Consider the following 15194-nt stretch of genomic DNA (forward strand, 5'->3'; position numbering starts at 1 on the left):
GTGGACTGATGTGTAACCATAGTGATGGATAAAAACAGGAAATAAACGGGTCAGACAGAGAATGAAAAAACAAACACGTGAAGATCTGAGCCACAGATCGCAACAGTTGTGTTTATTATGCCCAGTGCATTCAGTATAATTACGACCATATCTAGGAATTGATACGACGGAAATGTTCCGATTGTTTGATTGTTGCTTTGATAAACTGCACGCATCATGGTTAGCCACCTCAGTAACGGGGATTTTCCGATTGTTTGATTGTTGCTTTGATAAACTGCACGCATCATGGTTAGCCTCCTCAGTAACGGGGATTTTCCGATTGTTTGTTTGTTGCTTTGATAAACTGCACGCATCATAGTTAGCCACCTCAGTAAAACACATGTCCAACTCTGAAACACTCAAAGCAGAAAAAACTTGTTCTAATTTAACTGACTCCTTACCCAGACCAGTAGTCTCGCATCTTTCATCTAAATCCGTCTTCAGAATGGAGGGAAGTGGTGTACTGTGGGGATTAGCCTTCTGCTTTGTTTTTAGCCCCGCTCGACATCCGCGTTTCCGATCACACCGCTGGCGTCTGCTCCGTAGACGGCCCCCGCTGCTACTAGACTCCGCTGCTTCACAGGCCGCTGGATGTAGCCGCCGACGTATCCCCATGCTAGTTAGCATGTTTAGCACGCCCGCGTCTATCAGTCCAAAACGGCCCGATATGTCCATATCCAGAAGTGTCTGGCGGTCGTACGTGATCACGGAGTGACCACGATGCGAGCCAGCCATGAAGTCTGCAGAACTGTCCGGCATTTCCGCCAAATGTTCCATCTTTAGCAAGAGCACCGCAGTGTCGCAGCCCGTCCGGGCGCCGCCATAATAAACTAAACATATATTTAATATTAATACACTAAACATGTATTTAACATTTATACACTAAACATGTATTTAATATTCATACACTAAACATGTATTAAATATTTATACACTAAACATGTATTTAATATTAATACAAAAACATGTATTTAATTTTAATAAACTAAATATATATTTAATATTACTACACTAAACATGTATTTAATATTTTTACACTAAACGTGTATTTAATATTCATACACTAAAAGTGTATTTAATATTCATACACTAAACATGTGTTTAATATTAATACAAAAACATGTATTTAATTTTAATAAACTAAATATATATTTAATATTAATACACTAAACATGTATTTAATATTTATACACTAAACATGTATTTAATATTCATACACTAAACGTGTAGTTATTATTCATACACTAAACATGTATTTAATATTTATACACTAAACATGTATTTAATATTAATACACTAAATATGTATTTATTATATATCCACTAAACATGTATTTAATATTCATAAACTAAATATATATTTAATATTAATACACTAAACATGTATTTAATATTAATACACTAAACATGTATTTAATATTTTTACACTAAACATGTATTTAATATTCATACACTAAACATGTATTTAATATTCATACACTAAACATGTATTTAATTTTAATACAAAAACATGTAATTAATATTTTTACACTAAACATGTATTTAATATTCATACACTAAACGTGTAGTTATTATTCATACACTAAACATGTATTTAATATTTATACACTAAACATGTATTTAATATTAATACACTAAATATGTATTTATTATATATCCACTAAACATGTATTTAATATTCATAAACTAAATATATATTTAATAGTAATACACTAAACATGTATTTAATATTCATAAACTAAACATATATTTAATATTAATACACTAAACATGTATTTAATATTGTTACACTAAACGTGTATTTACTATTTATACACTAAAAGTGTATTTAATATAATACACTAAATCCATCATAAACTAAACATGTATTTAATATTAAAACACTAAACATGTATTTAATATTTATACACTAAACATGTTTTTAATATTAATACAGAACATGTACTTAATTTTAATAAACTAAATATATATTTAATATTAATACACTAAACATGTATTTAATATTCATAAACTAAACATGTATTTAATATTTATACACTAAACCTGTAGTTATTATTCATACACTAAACATGTAGTTAATATTAATACACTAAACTTGTATTTAATATTTATACACTAAACATGTATTTAATATTAATACAAAAACATTTATTTAATTTTAATAAAGTAAACACATATTTAATTTTAATACACTAAACATGTATTTAATATTTATACACTAAACATGTATTTAATATTTATACACTTAACATGTATTTAATATTAATACACTAAATATTTATTTATTATTTATCCACTAAACATGTATTTAATATTCATAAACTAAACATGTATTTAATATTCATACACTAAATGTGTATTCAATATTAATACAAAAACATGTATTTAAGTTTAATAAACTAAACATATATTTAATATTAATACACTAAACATGTATTTAATATTCATACACAAACATGTATTTAATATTCATACACTAAACATGTATTTAATATTCATACACTAAATATGTATTTAACATTCATACACTAAACATGTATTTAATATTTATACACTAAACCTGTAGTTATTATTCATACACTAAACATGTAGTTAATATTAATACACTAAACTTGTATTTAATATTTATACACTAAACATGTATTTAATATTAATACAAAAACATTTATTTAATTTTAATAAAGTAAACACATATTTAATTTTAATACACTAAACATGTATTTAATATTTATACACTAAACATGTATTTAATATTTATACACTTAACATGTATTTAATATTAATACACTAAATATTTATTTATTATTTATCCACTAAACATGTATTTAATATTCATAAACTAAACATGTATTTAATATTCATACACTAAATGTGTATTCAATATTAATACAAAAACATGTATTTAAGTTTAATAAACTAAACATATATTTAATATTAATACACTAAACATGTATTTAATATTCATAAACAAACATGTATTTAATATTCATACACTAAACATGTATTTAATATTCATACACTAAACATGTATTTAATATTCATACACTAAACATGTATTTAATATTTATACACTAAACATGTATTTAATATTCATACACTAAACATGTATTTAATATTTATACAAAAACATGTATTTAATTTTAATAAATTAAACATATATTTAATATTAATACACTAAACATGTATTTAATATTTATACACTAAACATGTATTTAATATTCATACACTAAACATGTAGTTATTATTTATACACTAAACATGTATTTAATATTAATACAGTAATCATGTATTTAATATTAATACACTAAACATTTAGCTATTATTTGTACACTAAACATGTATTTAATATTAATACACTAAACATGTATTTAATATTAATACACTAAACATGTATTTAATATTTATACACTAATCATGTATTTAATATTAATACACTAATCATGTATTTAATATTTATACACTAAATATGTATTTAATATTTATAGACTTAACATGTATTTATTATTTATACACTAAATATGTATTTAATATTCATACATTAAAAATGTATTTAATATTCATACACTAAACATGTAATTAATATTCATACACTAAACATGTATTTAATATTCGTACACGAAACATGTATTTAATATTTATACACTAAACATGTATTTAATATTCATACATTAAACATGTATTTTAATATTCATACACTAAACATGTATTTAATATTTATCAATCAATGTTTACTTATATAGCCCTAAATCACTAGTGTCTCAAAGGGCTGCACAAACCACCACGACATCCTCGGTAGGCCCACATAAGGGCAAGGAAAACTCACACCCAGTGGGACGTCGGTGACAATGATGACTATGAGAACCTTAGAGAGGAGGAAAGCAATGGATGTCGAGCGGGTCTAACATGATACTGTGAAAGTGCAGTCCACAATGGATACAACTCAGCAGCGAGAGTCCCGTTCACAGCAGAGCCAGCAGGAAACCATCCCAAGCGGAGGCGGATCAGCAGCGCAGATACACTAAACATGTATTTAATATTAATACAGTAATCATGTATTTAATATTAATACACTAAACATTTAGTTATTATTTGTACACTAAACATGTATTTAATATTCATACACTAAACATGTATTTAATATTTATACACTAAACATGTATTTAATATTTATACACTAAATATGTATTTAATATTCATACACTAAACATGTATTTAATATTAATACACTAAACATGTATTTAATATTTATACACTAAATATGTATTTAATATTCATACACTAAACGTGTATTTAATATCAATACACTGAACATGTATTTAATAATCATATACTAAACGTATATGTAATCATATACTAATCATATATTTAATATTCATACAGTAAACATGTATTTATTATCCTCTAAATAAGGCACACTTGGAAATAATGAATTTCTTTATGCGTGCAGTTGCGGCAGAAGTCCACAGGAGGGCGCACGTTCCCTCTTAATAAGTCCGGTCCTCTCCGTCTCTCTATCTCTCTTTTTCCTTTTTTTTTGTTTCTTTTCTTTTTTTTTTTACATAAGTTTGGTTTCTAATACACTTATATTTATACACTAAACATGTATTTAATATTCATACACTAAACATGTATTTATTATTTATACACTAAACATGTATTTAATATTCATACACTAAACATGTATTTAATATTTATACACTAAACATGTATTTAATATTTATACACTAAATATGTATTTAATATTCATACACTAAACATGTATTTAATATTAATACACTAAACATGTATTTCATATTTATACACTAAATATGTATTTAATATTCATACACTAAACGTGTATTTAATATTAATACACTGAACATGTATTTAATAATCATATACTAAACGTATATGTACTCATATACTAATCATATATTTAATATTCATACAGTAAACATGTATTTATTATCCTCTAAATAAGGCACACTTGGAAATAATGAATTTCTTTATGCGTGCAGTTGCGGCAGAAGTCCACAGGAGGGCGCACGTTCCCTCTTAATAAGTCCGGTCCTCTCCGTCTCTCTATCTCTCTTTTTCCTTTTTTTTTGTTTCTTTTATTTTTTTTTTACATAAGTTTGGTTTCTCATACACTTATATTTATACACTAAACATGTATTTAATATTAATACACTAAACATGTATTTAATATTTATACACTAAACATGTATTTAATATGAATACAAAAACATGTATTTAATTTTAATAAACTAAACATTTATATAATATTCATACACTAAACATGTATTTAGGGCTTCACGGTGGAAGAGGGGTTAGTGCGTCTGCCTCACAATACGAAGTTCCTGCAGTCCTGGGTTCAAATCCAGGCTCGGGATCTTTCTGTGTGGAGTTTGCATGTTCTCCCCGTGAATGCGTGGGTTCCCTCCGGGTACTCCGGCTTCCTCCCACTTCCAAAGACATGCACCTGGGGATAGGTTAATTGGCAACACTAAAAATTGGCCCTATTGTGTGAATGTGAGTGTGAATGTTGTCTGTCAATCTGTGTTGGCCCTGCGATGAGGTGGCGACTTGTCCAGGGTGTACCCTGCCTTCCGCCCGATTGTAGCTGAGATAGGCGCCAGCGCCCCCCGCGTCCCCGAAAGGGAATAAGCGGTAGAAAATGGATGGATGGATAAACATGTATTTAACATTTATACACTAAACATGTATTTAATATTAATACTCTAAACATGTATTTAATATTAATACACTAAACATGTATTTAATGTTAATACAAAAACATGTATTTAATTTTAATAAACTAAACATATATTTAATATTAATACACTAAACATGTATTTAATATTAATACAAAAACATGTATTTAATTTTAATAAACTAAACTCATATTTAATATTAATACACTAAACATGTATTAAATATTCATACACTAAACATGTATTTAATATTCATTCAACAAACATGTAGTTATTATTCTTACACTTAATATGTATTTAATATTAATACAAAAACATGTATTTAATTTTAATAAACTAAACATATATTTAATATTAATACACTAAACATGTATTTAATATTTTTACACTAAACGTGTATTTACTATTTATACACTAAAAGTGTATTTAATATTAATACACTAAACATGTATTTAATATAATACACTAAACATGTATTTAATATTTATACACTAAACATGTATTTAATATTCATACACTAAACATTTATTTAATATTAATACACTAAACATGTATTTAATATTAATACAGAACATGTTTTTAATTTTAATAAACTAAATATATATTTAATATTAATACACTAAACATTTATTTAATATTCATAAACTAAACATGTATTTAATATTAATACACTTAACATGTATTTAATATTAATACACTAAACATGTATTTAATATTTATACACTAAACATGTATTTAATATTAATACAGAGCATGTTTTTAATTTTAATAAACTAAATATATATTTAATATTAATACACTAAACATGTATTTAACATTCATACACTAAACATGTATTTAATATTTATACACTAAACCTGTAGTTATTATTCATACACTAAACATGTATTTAATATTAATACAATAAACCTGTATTTAATATTTATACACTAAACATGTATTTAATATTAATACAAAAACATTTATTTAATTTTAATAAAGTAAACACATATTTATTATTAATACACTAAACATGTATTTAATATTTATACACTAAACATGTATTTAATATTTATACACTAAACATGTATTTAATATTAATACACTAAATATTTATTTATTATTTATCCACTAAACATGTAATTAATATTCATAAACTAAACATGTATTTAACATTCATACACTAAATGTGTATTTAATATTAATACAAAAACATGTATTTAAGTTTAATAAACTAAACATATATTTAATATTAATACACTAAACATGTATTTAATATTTATACACAAACATGTATTTAATATTCATACACTAAACTTGTATTTAATATTCATACACTAAACATGTATTTAATATTCATACACTAAACATGGGGCTTCACGGTGGCAGAGGGGTTAGTGCGTCTGCCTCACAATACGAAGGTCCTGCAGTCCTGGGTTCAAATCCAGGCTCGGGATCTTTCTGTGTGGAGTTTGCATGTTCTCCCCGTGAATGCGTGGGTTCCCTCCGGGTACTCCGGCTTCCTCCCACTTCCAAAGACATGCACCTGGGGATAGGTTGATTGGCAACACTAAATGGTCCCTAGTGTGTGAATGTGAGTGTGAATGTTGTCTGTCTATCTGTGTTGGCCCTCCGATGAGGTGGCGACTTGTCCAGGGTGTACCCCGCCTTCCGCCCGATTGTAGCTGAGATAGGCGCCAGCGCCCCCCGCGACCCCGAAAGGGAATAAGCGGTAGAAAATGGATGGATGGATGGACACTAAACATGTATTTAATATTAATACACTGAACATGTATTTAATAATCATATGTAACCGGTGGTCTTCTCCTCTGCGTTGTGTGTTTTTTATATAAGACGACCGACACCATGGGTTTCTCCACTGCACTTTACTGATAAAACAGAATACAATCGTCATCAAAACTTTGTGCCATCGTCGAGCCCCTCTCCCGTTATCGTAGACAAAAAGGCGGCATAGTTACATACACAGTAAAATAAAAACATACCTGATAAAACAGAATACAATCGTCATCAAAACTTTGTGCCATCGTCGAGCCCCTACACAAATACATAATAATGAACAAGAAATGAATTAAAGTTTTTAACAAGACATTTTCTGTCGTCGCATGAACGCCTACCTCTCCCGTTATCGTAGACAAAAAGGGAAGTTGGAGGGCGTGTCTAACGCATATAAAAAGACAGGTGTCACAGTAATTATTGCAGTAGGAGGGACAATGAGATAATGGTTCCACATTGACAAAACATCAAACAATATTCAGGTATTTACATGTAACTTACATATTTTGTGTAATTATAACAATAATAAAACTTTAGAAAATAAATTATTTACAAGACGTAATTGACCCTGTTACACTCACCCCCCAAAAATTACACAAAAGTCTGGTTTGCAAGAACAGCATACATATGTAAACACAATGGCCATGAAAATCACAAATTTGCATTAAACAGCAATATACGCTTCCTATTTAAAGGATAAGAGAACAAGAGACTTGCTTGGCGCCTAGCAAGAACTCAAAGTACTCTATAGACAAGGTGAGGTGCCTTATACACCACACATACACAGGCCAAACATTGTGGGTGAGAAGGGAAAAATTACTTTTTCAGAACATCGAGTCCACACAAAGAGCAGCACAAATCAGCTTTTTGATCATATCTCACACATTAATAACAGTATGGACGCCTGGCTCAACCCTTAATATGGACTCAAGTTGAACCATGGACTCTATTAAACGGTAAACAGGTTTAATGACTCTGCCAAACCGTGAGGCAAATTGGTTCTCAGCACCAGATGCTTGAGGTGGAACAACTGGGACTAATTGTAGTGAGGGAGAAGGAAGTGCTATCAGGGGATCCAGAGCAGCAATACAGCCACCGTCTGTAGGGGAGACTCCTTCAGCGGACTCTGAACCTTGAGGCTCATCAAAGGAAGACTGCTCACGGACCCATGAGGCAGTACGGCCATCATCACAAGCATCAGCACTCAAGAGGGAACCAGCATGGGATGTCCCAACAGTTGCAGCTGCTGTATCAGACACCTCTGACTCATACCCATCAGACACTGCAATGGCAGGCATGACCACGGGTCCAGCATTATCATCCAAAGCTCCGTCTAAAGGCAGGAAGTTGACCTGGAGCAACAGGTTACGGTGAACAACCCTTTCATTCCCCTCTGGATCCTTGATCCGGTAGATGTGCAGGTCAGGTTTTGAGGCCACCACAGTGTGTATAACAGGCAACCACTTGTCAGAAAGTTTACGCTTCCCTTTGACACCTTTGTTTGCCAACAAAACCTGGTCGCCAAGTGAAAGAGGCTGACCTTTGACCTGTCTGTTGTACTGGTTGCACTGATGCTTCTGCTCAGCTGAGCAGTTCTTCTGGGCAAGCGTCATGGCACAATGCAGGTCCTCTAAAAGGGACTTTACATATATGTTATAGTCACACACAGTCTCATCCCGAAACACATTCTTGTGGTATCCAAGATGGCGGCGCCCGGACGGGCTGCGCTCTCGAGGAGCTCCTGCTAAAGATGGAACATTTGGCAGAAATACCGGACAATTCCACAAACTTTATGGCTGGCTCGCATCGTGGTCACTCCGTGATCACGTACGACCGCCAGACACTTCTGGATGTGGACGAATCGGGCCGTTTTGGACTGATAGACACTTGCGTGCTAGACTTGCTAACTAGCATGGGAATACATCGGCGGCTACATCCAGCGGCCTGTGAAGCAGGGGAGTCTAGTAGCAGCGGGGGCCGTCTACGGAGCAGACGCCAGCGGTGTGATCGGAAACGCGGATGCCGAGCGGGGCTTAAAACAAAGCAGAAGGCTAATCCCCACAGAACACCACTTTCCTCCATCCCGAAGACGGATTTAGATGGAAAATGCGAGACTACTGGTCTGGGTAAGGAGTCAGTTAAATTAGAACAAGTTTTTTCTGCTTTGAGTGTTTCAGAGTTGGACATGTGTTTTACCGAGGTGGCTAACTATGATGCGTGCAGTTTATCAAAGCAACAAACAAACAATCGGAAAATCCCCGTTACTGAGGTGGCTAACCATGATGCGTGCAGTTTATCAAAGCAACAAACAAACAATCGGAAAATCCCCTTTACTGAGGTGGCTAACCATGATGCGTGCAGTTTATCAAAGCAACAATCAAACAATCGGAAAATTCCTGTCGTATCAATTCCTAGATATGGTCGTAACTATACTAAATGCACTGGGCATAATAAACACAACATTATTAATATTGCTACTACGGATAATTTGATCAAAAACTCCCTAAAACAGCCCACTACCTATAATATAGGTTTTTTAAACATAAGATCATTGTCTCCTAAAACGTTGTTAGTTAATGACATTATCAGAGACAACAATCTTAACGTCATCGGTCTCAGCGAAACCTGGCTTAAACCAAACGACTTTTTTGCGCTAAATGAGGCATGTCCTCTTAACTTTACACATGCGCATATTGCCCGTCCGCTCAAAAGGGGTGGGGGGGTCGCACTAATATACAACGAAAACTTTAACCTTAGTCCTAACATAAATAATAAATATAAATCGTTTGAGGTGCTTACTATGAGGTCTGTCACACCGCTGCCTCTACACCTGGCTGTTATCTACCGCCCCCCAGGGCCCTATTCGGACTTTATTAATGAATTCTCAGAGTTCGTTGCTGATCTAGTGACACACGCCGATAATATAATCATAATGGGGGACTTTAATATCCATATGAATACCCCATCGGACCCACCGTGCGTAGCGCTCCAGACTGTAATTGATAGCTGTGGTCTCACACAAATAATAAATGAACCCACGCATCGCAACGGTAATACGATAGACCTAGTGCTTGTCAGGGGCATCACCGTTTCCAAAGTTACGATACTCCCGTATACTAAAGTATTGTCCGATCATTGTCCGATCATTACCGCTCTACCAACCGGTATAGCTCGGTTGGTAGAGCGGCCGTGTCAGCAACTTGAGGGTTGCAGGTTCGATTCCCGCTTCCGCCATCCTAGTCGCTGCCGTTGTGTCCTTGAGCAAGACACTTTACCCACCTGCTCCCAGTGCCACCCACACTGGTTTAAAAATGTAACTTAGATATTGGGTTTCACTATGTAAAGCGCTTTGAGTCGCTAGAGATAAGCGCTATATAAATATAATTCACTTCACTTCACTACCTTATAAAATTCGAGGTTCAGACGTATGTTCGTCAAACTAATAATAATAATACCTGCTATAGCAGCCGCAACATTAATACAGCCACAACGACAACTCTTGCTGACCTACTGCCCTCGGTAATGGCACCATTCCCAAAGTATGTGGGCTCTATTGATAACCTCACTAACAACTTTAACGACGCCCTGCGCGAAACCATTGATAACATAGCACCGCTAAAGTTAAAAAAGGCTCCAAAAAAGCGCACCCCGTGGTTTACAGAAGAAACTAGAGCTCAGAAATTATTATGTAGAAAGCTGGAACGCAAATGGCGCACGACTAAACTTGAGGTGCACCATCAAGCATTTAGTGATGGTTTAATAACTTATAAACGCATGCTTACCTTAGCTAAATCTAAATATTACTCAAATCTCATCCACCGTAATAAAAACGATCCTAAATTTTTGTTTAGTACGGTAGCATCGCTAAGCCAACAAGGGACTCCTTCCAGTAGCTCAACCCACTCAGCTGATGACTTTATGCAATTCTTTAGTAAGAAAATTGAAGTCATTAGAAAGGAGATTAAAGACAATGCGTCCCAGCTACAACGGGGTTCTATTAACACTGACACGATTGTATATACGGCGGATACTGCCCTCCAAAATAGTTTCTCTCGTTTTGAGGAAATAACATTAGAGGAATTGTTACAACGTGTAAATGGAATAAAACAGACAACATGTTTACTTGACCCTCTTCCTGGGAAACTGATCAAGGAGCTTTTTGTATTATTAGGTCCATCAGTGCTAAATATTATAAACTTATCACTCTCCTCGGGCACTGTTCCCCTAGCATTCAAAAAAGCGGTTATTCATCCTCTTCTTAAAAGACCTAACCTCGATCCTGACCTCATGGTAAATTACCGACCGGTGTCTCACCTTCCCTTTATTTCAAAAATCCTTGAAAAAATTGTTGCGGAGCAGTTAAATGAACACTTAGCGTCTAACAATCTATGTGAAACCTTTCAATCCGGTTTCAGGGCAAATCACTCCACGGAGACAGCCCTCGCAAAAATGACTAATGATCTATTGCTAACGATGGATTCTGATGCGTCATCTATGTTGCTGCTCCTCGATCTTAGCGCTGCTTTCGATACCGTCGATCATAATATTTTATTAGAACGTATCAAAACACGAATTGGTATGTCAGACTTAGCCCTGTCTTGGTTTAACTCTTATCTTACTGATAGGATGCAGTGTGTCTCCCATAACAATGTGACCTCGGACTACGTTAAGGTAACGTGTGGAGTTCCCCAGGGTTCGGTCCTTGGCCCTGCACTCTTCAGCATCTACATGCTGCCGCTAGGTGACATCATACGCAAATACGGTATTAGCTTTCACTGTTATGCTGATGACACCCAACTCTACATGCCCCTAAAGCTGACCAACACGCCGGATTGTAGTCAGCTGGAGGCGTGTCTTAATGAAATTAAACAATGGATGTCCGCTAACTTTTTGCAACTCAACGCCAAAAAAACGGAAATGCTGATTATCGGTCCTGCTAGACACCGAACTCTATTTAATAATACAACTCTAACATTTGACAACCAAACAATTAAACAAGGCGACACGGTAAAGAATCTGGGTATTATCTTCGACCCAACTCTCTCCTTTGAGCACACATTAAAAGCGTTACTAAAACGGCCTTCTTTCATCTCCGTAACATCGCTAAAATTCGCTCCATTCTGTCCACTAAAGACGCTGAGATCATTATCCATGCGTTTGTTACGGCTCGCCTCGACTACTGTAACGTATTATTTTCGGGTCTCCCCGTGTCTAGCATTAAAAGATTACAGTTGGTACAAAATGCGGCTGCTAGACTTTTGACAAGAACAAGAAAGTTTGATCACATTACGCCTGTACTGGCTCACCTGCACTGGCTTCCTGTGCACTTAAGATGTGACTTTAAGGTTTTACTACTTACGTATAAAATACTACACGGTCTAGCTCCATCTTATCTTGCCGATTGTATTGTACCATATGTCCCGGCAAGAAATCTGCGTTCAAAGGACTCCGGCTTATTAGTGATTCCCAAAGCCCAAAAAAAGTCTGCGGGCTATAGAGCATTTTCCGTTCGGGCTCCAGTACTCTGGAATGCCCTCCCGGTAACAGTTCGCGATGCCACCTCAGTAGAAGCATTTAAGTCTCACCTTAAAACTCATTTGTATACTCTAGCCTTTAAATAGACTCCCTTTTTAGACCAGTTGATCTGCCGTTTCTTTTCTTTTTCTTCTATGTCCCTCTGTGTATCGGCTGGGGACATCTCTGCGCTGCTGGTCCGCTACCCTTGGGATGGTTTCCTGCTGGCTCCGCTGTGAACGGGACTCTCGCTGCTGTGTTTGGACTGGACTCTCGCGACTGTGTTGTATCCATTGTGGATTGAACTTTCACGGTATCATGTTAGACCTGCTCGACATCCATTGCTTTCCTCCTCTCTAAGGTTCTCATAGTCATCATTGTCACCGACGTCCCACTGGGTCATTATTGTCACCAATGTCCCACTGGGTGTGAGTTTTCCTTGCCCTTATGTGGGCCTACCGAGGATGTCGTGGTGGTTTGTGCAGCCCTTTGAGACACTAGTGATTTAGGGCTATATAAGTAAACATTGATTGATTGATTGATTGATTCTTAAAGAGGAGATCTACTGGCAATCTCGGGGTTCTCCCAAACATCAAATAAAAAGGCGCAAACCCAGTCGTCTCATGCACAGTGCAATTATACACAAAAGTCATTGTTTGGATCATTTGGGGCCATTTTTGCTTGGAACGAGGGGGCAATGATCTCAACATGTTGCCCAAGGTGCGGTTGAACCGCTCCGTCCCACCGTTTCCCATAGGATGGTAGGGGGAAGTGTGAGACTTTTGAACTCCTGACAACATCAACAGTTCAGCAATCAGTTCACTTTCAAAATTCGCACCCTGGTCTGAATGAAGGCGCTCAGGGAACCCGTAAATGCAGAAGAAGCTGTCCCATAATTTCTTAGCAACCCTCTTCGCAGTCTGGTCCTGACAAGGAAAGGCATGTGCCAATTTCGTAAAGTAATCAGTGACTACAAGTACATCCACAGATTTGTTGTGGCTGTCTTCAGCTGTCCAAAAGTCAACACACACAAGCTCTAGGGGAGCAGAGGTCTTAATGCTCTGTAGCGAGGCGCTTGCTGAAGGCTCAGGGGTCTTGCTAAGAACGCACCTGCGGCACTGTTTCACGTAATTGCGGACATCTTTCTCCATGTCATACCAGAAAAAGCGTTGGCGAGCTAGAGCAAGAGTGCGGGGCTGACCTTGATGACCAGCTTGGTCATGAACGCCAGACAGTGCATCTGCCTTCAAGGACTCTGGCACAACAAACTGGTACCTCTTCTTCTTGGTCAAAGGGTCCTTTGTGACTCTATAGAGAATGCGATCCTGAAGTGTCAGCCTATCCCACTGTTTCAAGACTCTCAGAGTTGGCTGATTTTCATTACATCGTTCGCGTCTGGAGGGCCTGCGTTTTCTGTCAACATAAAAAGTAGCTCTTAAGATGACTGGGTCTTTTTGTTGGTGAGACTGAAGGTCAGCAAGTGATAGGGAAGGCAAAGTGTCTTGGCCAGGAGGTTCCAATGTTGTGAGGTGGTCAGCTAGTGAGGTAGCACGCTGGCGGGGAGCACAGTCCCATTCATCCAAAGAAGAAAGGATGGAAGAGACATCTTCTTCAGACATTGAACTTTCAATAGCGTCAATGTGAGGATGACACATCAGTGATTGAGGCTGGCAAGTGAAGCGGAACGCATCCTGCACACATCCATCACTGACATCACAGACCCCATTCAGCAGCTTAGCATAGGGCTCACCCAGCAGTCGCTCCCTTAAAGGAGTCACAAATGGGTCTCTACTGAGTGCATCTGCCACAACATTCTGCCTACCAGGGATGTGCTTAATCTCAAAATTATATGGAGCCAACTTGGAGACCCACCGCTGCTCACAGGCATCTAGTTTTGGTTTAGTCAAGATGTGAGTGAGGGGGTTGTTATCCGACCAGACAGTAAACCTGTGACCCTTGAGCCAGTGGCTGAATTTATCACAAACTGCCCATTTAAGGGCCAAGAACTCCAGTCTGTGAGCAGGGTAGTTGACTTGGCTGCGGCTGAGAGTTTTGCTTGCAAAAGCAATTGGTCTCGCTCGTTCTTCGCCATCGGGGACCTGGGACAGGACTGCACCTAGACCATCAAGGGAGGCATCGGTGCAGAGGATGAAGGGCCTTTCAAAGTCTGGATGAG

The sequence above is a fragment of the Nerophis ophidion genome, unplaced genomic scaffold (assembly GCF_033978795.1).
Source record: "Nerophis ophidion isolate RoL-2023_Sa unplaced genomic scaffold, RoL_Noph_v1.0 HiC_scaffold_45, whole genome shotgun sequence".
Lineage (NCBI taxonomy): Eukaryota > Metazoa > Chordata > Actinopteri > Syngnathiformes > Syngnathidae > Nerophis > Nerophis ophidion.